This window comes from Trachypithecus francoisi, unplaced genomic scaffold (assembly GCF_009764315.1).
Source record: "Trachypithecus francoisi isolate TF-2019V2 unplaced genomic scaffold, Tfra_2.0 Lachesis_group0, whole genome shotgun sequence".
Taxonomy (NCBI): Eukaryota; Metazoa; Chordata; class Mammalia; order Primates; family Cercopithecidae; genus Trachypithecus; species Trachypithecus francoisi.
This window is the reverse complement of record NW_022681453.1, coordinates 60,706,686-60,717,527: the sequence shown is the minus strand read 5'-3', so window position 1 is coordinate 60,717,527 and position 10,842 is coordinate 60,706,686.

Sequence of the window (10,842 nt, the reverse complement as noted above, 5' to 3'; positions counted from 1 at the left end):
AACTGCATTAGCTCCAGGATGGATGGGTGACAGCGATGGATGGATGGACGGGTGGCTGGATGGACAGAGTGGCAGGTGAGTGAAGGGGCTGAACAGTGGGCAGCCACAGAGTGGATGGGCGGATGGACAGACAGACGGGCTAAGGGGCAGATCCCACAGTGGGGAAGAGCTCAGCCTGTCAGGTGACACAGCCTGGGTTCCAACCCCAGCACTGCCACTCCCCAGCCATGTGTCCTTGGGGAAGTCACATAACCTGGCTGTGCCCCAGCATCCTCATCTCATCTGTAAAAGGGAAGTAATGATGGTCCCCTCTCACAGGGTTACTGTGGGGAGGTCAGAATGGAGAAGGAGCTGTGTGTGCATGTGCTGGCATCCTGGCAGTGTTGATAATGGGTGGGCAGAGACAGATTAAAGGGCAGCCTGCCTGGTGAGCCATTGGAAGGTATGATAGGCAGACAGCCCCATGGTCAGGCTTACATGCAGGCTCACATGCAGATTGGTGGCCGATGGGGTGGGAAGGTAGTGGGCTACGCAACCATAGAAGGGCCAGTGAGCTAACGTCCTCCCCAGTGGTGCCAGGGCCATCTCAGCTCAGCTCTCAGACCTCTTCAGGCAGCCTTCCTGCCCAGTCCTCCAAGCCAGTGATGACAGGTACCCACTGAGTTCCCCAGATTCCTTCCCTGCCGTCCCAACCCAAGTATACCCTTGCTGGTGGTGGCCCATGTGGTCTCTGGAGGCTCAGATCTAGCCCCAAGTAGGGGTTTACTGCCTGAGTGAAGGCATCATTTGTGGGGCCTTCTGAGTTCCAAGTTGCTTCAACCAGTTAGGGTAGCTCCCCTCCTCAAGGGTCCCAGCCCCGAGCTCCCCTGGCATAGAGCAACCCTAGGCAGGGCTGTGACCCTGAGTTCCTCAGTTACTCAAAGCCTCCAGGAGGATCCAAACCCCAGAGCCTCTCCATTCACCCACAGGGCTCTGAAGTTTCTGGGGTGTGGAGTTTCCTGGGTCTTTTTTGTAGAACAAAAAAGCCTGAAGTATCTTCCAGAGTAAAGGTGTGCATGCAAATGCACACATCTACACCAGCAGATAGCCACCCATCTCCTCATGCACTTACCCATCAATCTACCCACCTAGCCACACACATACCCAGCCACCCACCCACCTAGCCACCCACCCAGCCACCCACACGCCCAGCCACCCAGCCACCTGGTCACCCACATGCCCGGCCGCCCACCCGCCCGACCACCCAGCCACCCACCCACCCAGCCACCCAGCCACCCACACACCAAGTCACTCACACGCCCAGCCACCCACACATGTTTCCTGAGCATTTGTCCACACACATGCCGTGTGCCAGGCACTCCCCTGGGTCTGGGGGTCCATGTCAGTGAAGGCACTAGACAGAGCCTTGCCCTTATGATACTGACATGCAGCTGGGGAGATAGGAGAAAGTGATAATGCATGAACATTTAGCATGATGGCAGGTGTCATAGATGCCATGAGGGAAAACAAAGCAAGATGGGGACTTACAAGAAGCTGGGGCTCTTAGGGAGGTCAGATTGGGTGCCCCACACCTCCACAGGCGTGCTCAGACACCCATGCCCCTATGCATGTGAGCACACCTGTACACATAGTCCCACATGTGCACACAGGCCCTCCATGAGGCCTGTAGCCCTGCTGTGTCTCCAAAAGCGTGGGCCCTGCTGTCCCTCACTGGGAGATCTGGCTGCCTCATGCCTCTCTCAGCCTGGGCCCTCCCATGACCCAAGTCAGGCCTGCTCCCTGGAGCCCAGGGCACATCTGGGTTTTACTAGGTCAGCTAGCAAAGGGCCTGGGCAGCTCCTATGCAGCCAACAATTCAGATTCACAATTCTTCACTGCGCTGGTCTGAGTGGGGGCTGGAAACAGTTGAATTCAGCAGCATCACCCCTGTCCTCCCACGCAGGGAACTTCCAACCCCAGGCTCTGGGAGAAGGAGCAGACACACACCAATGTGCGAATGCAGCTGCAACACTCACTGAAAGGAGAGGTGACACTGTCTGGGGTGTCTGGGAAGGCTGGTCAGAGGAGGTGACGCCTTGGCAGCAGCACTTGGAGAGGGAGGTTCCAGCAGGGTCGGCCTCACACACATGAAGGGTCTTGGATGTCGACACTGGACATCCTTCCCCAGGGAGGTAGTTCGTTCAGTCATGGAACATTTCAAGGTGGGAAGAAGGTGTTCATCACATGGCTATGATCATGTGCCCATTTGCAGACCACCCTGTCCTGAGTTCATCTCCTAAATCAGTGGTTCTCAACAGGGACAGTCCTCCCTCCCCAGGGGACATTTGGCAATGACTGGAGGAGTTGCTACTGGCATCTCCTGGGTGGAGGCCAGGCAGGGCTTCTGCTGAGCATCCCTGTCTAGTGCACAGGACAGCCTCCACCACAAAGAGTCATGCAGCCCCAAATGTCAACAGCAGCGAGGCTGAGAACTCTGTTCTAAACCCTGAAATTATCATTTGACAAGCACAATTATAATGCAATGTCTTTTTGATGCACCAAAGGCATTAATGTCTTCAATGTGAATATTTAAAACACACAGGTGACCTGTTTGGTGATTTATTTCTTTTTCTGAGATGGAGTCTCGCTAGCCGCCCAGGCTGGAGTGCTGTGGCCGGATCTCAGCTCACTGCAAGCTCCGCCTCCCAGGTTCACGCCGTTCTCCTGCCTCAGCCTCCCGAGTAGCTGGGACTACAGGCACCCGCCACCTCGCCCGGCTAATTTTTTTGTATTTTTTAGTAGAGACGAGGTTTCACCGTGTTAGCCAGGATGGTCTCGATCTCCTGACCTTGTGATCCGCCCGTCTCGGCCTCCCAAAGTGCTGGGATTACAGGCTTGAGCCACCGCGCCCGGCCGATTTATTTCTTAATAAAGCAGGAGCCTTGTAACATGGGAGTGGTTCCATGCAAAGGGAACAGCATGCACCAGGCTCAGTGGCTCAGTGGAAAGAGCAGGCATCTGTAGTCGACTGCAGCTGAGACTGAAGGGATGATGGGAATAGAGCCCAGAGAGGGGCAGGGGCTGCACCAGGCAGGGCTCAGACGCCAGGCCACAGAGCATGGATTGTGTCCTGGGACGGGGAGACCTTGAGAAGATTTAAAGCAAGGGGAGGATGGAATATGTAGCATGTTCTAGAAAGATTCCCCAGCAGCAATGAGATTCAATTTTATACCCACGAAATTGGTAAAAAATGTCAGTTTGACATTGCCAAGTGTTGGCAAGGAAAAGGAGCAACTGAAATTCCCACACTCTGCTGGTGGGAACATACATTGGAACAACCAATTTGGAAAATCCTTTGGCCTTCTTTTTTTTTTTTTTTTTTTTTTTAGATGGGGTCTCACTCTGTCACCTAGGCTGGAGGGCAGTGGCGTAATCTCAGCTCACTACAGCCTCAACCTCCCAGGCTCAGGTGATCTTCCCACCTCTGCCTCCTGGGTAGCTGGGACTACAGGTGTGCACCACCATGCCTGGCTAATTTTTTATATTTTTCTGGAGAGATGGGGTTTCACTGTGTTACCCAGGCTGGTCCCGAATTCTGGGCCTCAAGTGATCCTCACACCTCGGCCTCCCAAAGTGCTAGGATTACAGGCATGAGCCACAAGGCCCGGCCTTTTGGCCTCCTCTTGTAGACGTGAATGTGAAGTCTCTTGCCCCAGTAATTGCACTTCTAAGGCTTATATCCCCAGGGAAACCCTCACACGTGGGAATAGGGACAAGAACACTCACTGCTGCACTGTTTATGGTGGCGACAGGCAGGTGTGACTGAAATGTCCATCTTAAGGAGAATGAGCAAATACATTGTGTTACAGCTGCACAGCGGACTATGACACTGCAGTGAGAACGAAGGAACCGACTCCATACGTGAGCATGGAGGAGCATCCCCAGCACAGCAGTGAGTAACACAAGCCAGTCATTGAAAGCATCATTGTGCCACCGTTTATAAAAAACATACAAACATGCAGAATGATGCATTAAGGATTTATACATATACAGTAAAAGTATAACAACATGCATGGCAAAATGAAGCCCTGGCTATCTTTGGAGGCAGGGAAAGGGGACAACAAGGTCAGGAGAGTTCTATGATCTCCGTGGTGTTTCCCTCCATAAGCTGGGCTGGGGAGGGTGTCAGAGGGACTTGATGCTGCCTCCACTGTCCTAACTCCTGGAGTTTGTGCCCTGGAGAGTGAGCAGGAACGTGACCTGTGTGCAGCCAATAGCATGCACAAGGTAGGGGAATGTTATCGGGCCGCGCTTCACCAGCTCTTGACGCCTCCGTCAGCTGTGCGCTGTGCAGGAGTGAGCTGCCGAGACCCCTACAGCTGCAGGCAGGTGAGCTCTGCCAGTAACCTGGGGGAGCTGGGTTGTAGACTCCTTCCTAGTTAAGCCTCTGATGAGAAGCCAGCCCTGGTCAGCAGGTGGACTGCAGCCTGGCGAGGCCCTGGGCAGAGGCCGCGACTGAGTTATGCCTGGGATCCTGACCCATGGAAACCGTGAGATACTAAACACGTGTGGTTTCAAGGGGCTAGATGTGTGGCGGTTTGTGATGCAGCATAGAAAATTAATACCAAGGCTACCGTGGTGTTGCTTATATTATTAGCTATATTTTTAGATAACTGAAATATTTCATAATTAAGAGGTTAAGAAAGGCCTCTGTGGTGGCCTCACCTGTAGGAAGAAGAGACAGAGTGCAGGGCATGGGCCTGGAGGCTGGGAGGCCCAGGAGGAGGCTGGGAGGCCCAGGAGGAGGCTGGCACAATGGAGAGGGGACAGGCCATTCCGTCCAAGGTGAGGAAGCAGGATGGGCTGGTGTCAGGGCTGGTGGGGGGTGTGTGTGTATGTATAGAAAGTCCCCTTCATCCCTAGATTCTGAGGAAAGGGAGGGGCCCATGCCAGCATCCCCTCAAAGCCTGGGAAACCTGGATCCCGGCCTCACAGCTTCAGAACCTCAGAACAGCCAGACCTGGCAAGGGAGGGGCCAGGGAGAAGGAGCAGAGGCAGTATTTTCCCAGGGTCCCCTGGGGAGCCCGGCAGTATGGGCTGGGGCCGGTGAGGAGGACAGATGGGGCTGTGGGAGGGAGCAGCTGCCGCTCCCCTCTCCAGGGATGCCCACTCCCCAACTCCAGCCCACATACCAGTGGGAGAGATCGTGAGACCCTCCCCCTATCCTTGCTCCCACTAGTCCTCAGTTTCTCTAGTGATACTGGACAGACAATCTGTGAGGACCCCCCTGAGTTGGGTGGGATAGAGAAAGACATGAGAACACCTACAAATAGCCTAGGGCACCCCACTGGCACTCCCGCCGGCCCTGGCAGCCTTTGGTTCTGTGGGAGAAGGAGGAACAGAAAGGGCAGGCAGTTTGCCCAGGGTCCCCAAACACCCTGGTCTTCTAAGAGTGGAGGTGGGCTTGGGGGCTCAGTCTGAAGCCCATTGGGCTACCCAGGATGAGCCTAGAGTGGAGGAATAAAATGGCGTTAGAAGTGTCTCCTCGGCTGGGCGCGGTGGCTCAAGCCTGTAATCCCAGCACTTTGGGAGGCTGAGACGGGTGGATCACGAGGTCAGGGGATCGAGACCATCCTGGCTAACACGGTGAAACCCCATCTCTACTAAAAAATACAAAAACTAGCCGGGCGAGGTGGCAGGCGCCTGTAGTCCCAGCTACTCGGGAGGCTGAGGCAGGAGAATGGCGTAAACCCGGGAGGCGGAGCTTGCAGTGAGCTGAGATCTGGCCGCTGCACTCCAGTCCGGGCGACAGAGCAAGACTCTGCCTCAAAAAAAAAAAAAAAAAAGAAGTGTCTCCTCGCTGGGTGGCCTCCAAGAAACCTCCGTCTTCCTCGTATGATCCTTCCAACAACCCTGCAAGATGTGGTCTTGACTGATGAGGAGCTGGGGTTCAGAGAGCCCAAGCCACTTGCTCGAAGCTGCACAGCAATGGGGAGTCAGATCTGTCCTTCAGACGGGGCTTTACCGTGAGCAACCTTGGTTAGGGACCAGGGAGGCCCTGAAGAGCCCCAGGGAAAGAACTCAAATAAAGCTTCCCTACAATCCTTGATCAGGGTTTTGAAGCGTGAAGAGAAATTCTCCAGGCTGATATGAAGCACAGAACATCCCAGGGAGAGAGACCAGCTAGGAACAAGGCAGAGAAGACAGGTTTTTGTGAATGACTATGTTTTAAATTACACAAGTGGCATATACTCAGAACATATCAAAACAACAGCCCACGGTTATAAAGGGAAAAGTGCCCCCTCCGCACACTGGGTCTGCAGCACACTTCTCAGAACTAACAACTGTCGTCATCCAGGTACATGTCACCCCAGGTGTTTTTCTACCTCTACACAAATATTTTAAAAACAAAAACAGAGTCTGCTTTACATGTTGTTTTCCAGCTTGCTTATTTTCACGTATCCTAGTGTTTCTGTGAGATGAACGGGAAGAGGCTCGCTGGGCCAGAGAGCGTGCAAAACCTAGATCATTTCTGCCCATACGGGTATCTCCAGGCTGCTTCTCCACACCTGCCCAGTCTCTTCCATTTCTGCTGAGAAAGGGAAGTGGTGCCCCATGCAGAATGGGCATGGATCTGATCATTTGTGAGACTCAGCACCTGTTGGGATGTCTGATGGCTGTGGATTCACATTGCTATTGGGGATGACCTCTTGTGTATCCTTCTGCCTGTTTCCTTCCACAGCGTGTTATGTGAATCTCCTAATTTGAAATCATCTGCAACTCATTCAAACTTTGTAAAGCCTCACGCTGCCCAAACACATTTCCCTGCTGTCTGGACAGAACAGTCAGTGTTCATCAAGTGAGATGCTAACCAGCTAGTTGTTCCAACACCACTGGATTGGGTAACCCTCCACCTTTGCATTGATTCAGGATGCCTCCTTTATCACCCATTATCTTGTAAACAATAGGGTCTGTTGCAGGTTTACTGAATCTGTGCCATTGATCTGTTTATTCTTATAGCGGAACCACAAGGTTTGAATGATTGTGATAATAGAATCTTGTTTAATATCGGAAAGCATTCCCCCCCACACACACACCCTCAGTTTATTTTTCCTAATTTTTGACTTCTGCTGATCTTGTTAGTTTTTCCAGATAAAGTTTGGAATCATTTGTCATTTTGCCTTTAAAAAAAAAAACCAGCAGAGTTTTGATCGAACCGTCCCGTATGATAACTCATTTAGGATCTACCCACCTCCTCCCCTGCTGCCCCTCATCTTTCCCGCTGCTCAGGTGATTCTGTCCCTGTGTCAAATGGATGGCAGGCATTCCCCAAGGGCAGTGTCCATTTCTGTGGCCCTGAGGGCCCTTCCCCATCCTAGCACTGGGTCACCAGGGGGGCAGGAGGTGCTGTGGGGAAGAACAGCACTGCTCCCTAAGAGTTACAAAGGGCACTTGGTTTCTTCCTACAAATGGGCATCAAAGCCAGGCCTGGAAGTGTCCCTGTGCAAGGCAGGGAGGAAGGGGCCAGGCAAGTCGAGCTGAGTCCATGGCCCACCAGCCCCACCGGGGTGCAAACAGAGGGAAGAAGGCGGACCCACCCAGCCACCCTGGCACCAGGCCCTGGGGAATCATCAAGGGTACCCTGACCCACTCAAGACAGTCACTTGCAGCTCCTGGCCTGTGTGCCTGGCCATACCTGGGCACTTTGTGGCCACAAAATTCAAACTGTTTACCACACACAGTGACTTGAGGAGGCAGGAGTCACTGTTAGAAGTGAATTGTTTTATGAAGGAGGGAAGAGAAGCTGTAAACTGTAGCCCCTGAGCCTCGGTTCTTTGCTCTAAAGTGACTTGCTGGGACTTGAATCTGAGGCTCTCACCCCCATCTCTACTCAACACCACCCCTACCAGCCTCCCCCAGCTCTGGCTGCTGCCTCCTTGTGAGAAACAGCCCCTGCAATTCAGATGCGGTGGCTCACGCCTGTAATCCCAGCACTTTAGGAGGCCAAGGCAGGCGGTTCACTTGAGCCCAGAAGTTCGAGACTAGCTGGGGCAATGTAGCAAGATCCTGTCTCTAAAAAAAAAAAATTATTTTTTAAATTAACTGGGCCTGGTGGTACATGCCTATAGTCTTAGCTGTGTGGGAGGATGGCTTGAGCCCAGAAATTTGAGGCTGCAGTGAGCTATGATAGCACCTCTGCACTCCAGCCTGGGTGACAGAGTGAGACCCTGTCTCCAAAAAGGAAGAAAGAAAAAAGAAACAGCTCCTGCTTTCCAAGAGTTTCCTGGTAGTGAGTAGAGAGAGCTTGTCATAGTAGCAAGAGTCTCTGTGTGTGTTATTCCCCCCCACCCAACACCAAGTACAAACAAGGCTGATGAACATTTGTGGGAAAGTGAATGGATCTAGTCTACAGATGACTGGGGAGAGCCTAACACCAGCCACCGGGGGCATCGGGGACACAAGAGCGACCAGACACAGCCCCTACTCTCTTGCAGCTGACGTCACGGGACGAGGGGATCCTCTCCGCTTGTTTCTGCCGGCTGGCCACCTCCCAGCACTCATGAGAGCGCCTGGCACTGTGTGCTCCAAAATGCTGGTTGACGGAAGGAAATAAGCCGGGGGCGCAACAGAGAAACAAGGAGGCCTCTTTTGATGGCTGTTCTGGATTATGAGTCTGGATTCTGGCCTTTAAGTACTGAGCCAAGTTCTAGGTTCGGATACGGGGTTCTAGGTTCTGGGACCTAGATTCTAGGCCCAAGGCTGCATGTCTTTAATGCCAAGTTATGGGTTCTGAGCTCCAAGCTCTAGGTTGTAGATTTGGGGTTCCACATTCGGGGCCCCAGGTTCTGGGCTTTGTGTTCTGATAACTCAATTCTGAGGTCTGGGCGCTAGGTCCCGGTCTTAGAGGTCTTTGTAAGTTCTGAGCTCTCAGCCCCAAGCTGCCGATTCTAGGTTAAAGGGTCCAAGCTCTGGGCTGTATGTTTTGGGCTCTAGTTCCTGAGTTCTGGGGCCTAGAGCTATGGTTCCTGGTTTGGGGATCTAGGCTGCAGGTTCTCAACTCTCAGCTCTGGAGTCCAGGGCTGGCTCTGGGTTCTGGATGGACTTTGGGCCAAGCAAGTAGGATGGTTCGCCAGAGGCCAAGTAGAGTTATTATGTATGCTTCATACCTGGAATGTAAGCTCCTTGAGGACAGATTCTTGTTTGTTTTATTCCCTGCTGCAGCCCCATGCCTACAACAGTGCGTGGCATACAGGAGATGTTCAACAGGATGTGCACATGTGAACACCCCATCGCAGAAACACCCAATCCTGCTGTCACGATCTAGGGCCATAGGAGAGAGAACCAACCCTGCCCTCACTGTGGCAACAGCTGGCAAGAGGAGAGGAGGCCTCCTGCCCTGGAGTTGTACGGGGTGGAGGCCAGGGGGGCCCAGGGCCACTCTGCATCAGGTAGGAAGGAAGCACATGCCTACCCTGCCAAGCCCCAGGCTGGCTCCTGTCTGTACTCAGTGTCAACTTCACAGGGAAAGACAGGAGGGGGTACTGGTGGCACACCAGGGCAGAGTCTGGAGGTCAGAGTCTATCCTGATGGGCTGCGGCAGCTGGGACAAGGTGCTGACCTTTCCGCTGCTTTGGCCCACCCAGCTCTAAGCGAGGGACCTCCCAGTGTCAGCAGCCTGGTATTGGAAAGAATTAAAGGAAAATCTCCTGGACCATGTGCACATCAGGGCTGTCAAGAAACAAGGATGGTGGCAATCAGAAATACCAGTCCTCAGGGCCCCTGGTGAATAAAGATCCTGTTGGTCAAAGACGATGACAACTAAGGTGAAGAGAAGCCATGGCTGACCAGGGATGTACAATCAGAGTGACTTGTCATTAGAGATGGTGGAGTCAGCCAGAGATGATGTCTGTCAAACACAACCTGGTCAGGGAGGGGTGTGCAACACACTGGCCATCAGGAGCCAGTGTTCAGGGGTCTTGGTAACCAGAATTATCATTGATCAAATGTGTCATCAATCACTGATCAGGGCCATGGGTGGCTTCAGCTGTGAGTGACCGGGAGCATTAGTGGGGGAAGCATTGGGTGTCCATGTCCTTGGTGGCCAAAGATACACAAGATATTAGTGACCAGATTCAATGACTGGAGACATGGGGTCCAGAGATCTTGGTGAAGAGAACCAAATTTAGACCATTAGGGATCAAGGGCACTGGTGAGCAGAGGCATCAATGATTAGAGAATTTGGTGATCAGAGACATTGGTGACTGGGTATTCTGATGACCAGGGATATTGATGACCAGGGAGGTCAGTGATCAGAGGTATAAGGGACTTTGGAAAATAGGGGCACTGGTCAGCAGAGACTTTGAAGAAGATTCAGCAATCACTGATGTTGGGCATCAGAGACATTGGCGATAAGAGATCTTGATGATCAGTGTTGAGCAATCAGGGGTATTGGGAACCAGAAACACTAGTGACTACATTGACAGGAAACTTGATGGGGAGAGGATCCTATGATCAGGGACATTGGTCGTCAGGCACATCGCTGGTTAGAAATAATGGTGATCAGAAACAACTGCCCAAGGACATTGTTAAAGAAACACTGGTGATAAGAAACAGTGTGATCAGAGATACTGGAGATCACATGTGAGTGATCGATCTATCACTAGAAAAAAACACGGATCAATTACATTGGTGGTCATACTTATTGATGGCCTAGAACATTAGTGACAAAGCACATTGGTGATCAACACATTGGTGAGAAGAGATACTATGATCAGGCATAGTACTGGTGAGCAAAGACAGTCACTGGAGACATTCGTGATCACATTTTGTGGGTGTCAATGACCAAACTCATGGTTGAGCAGA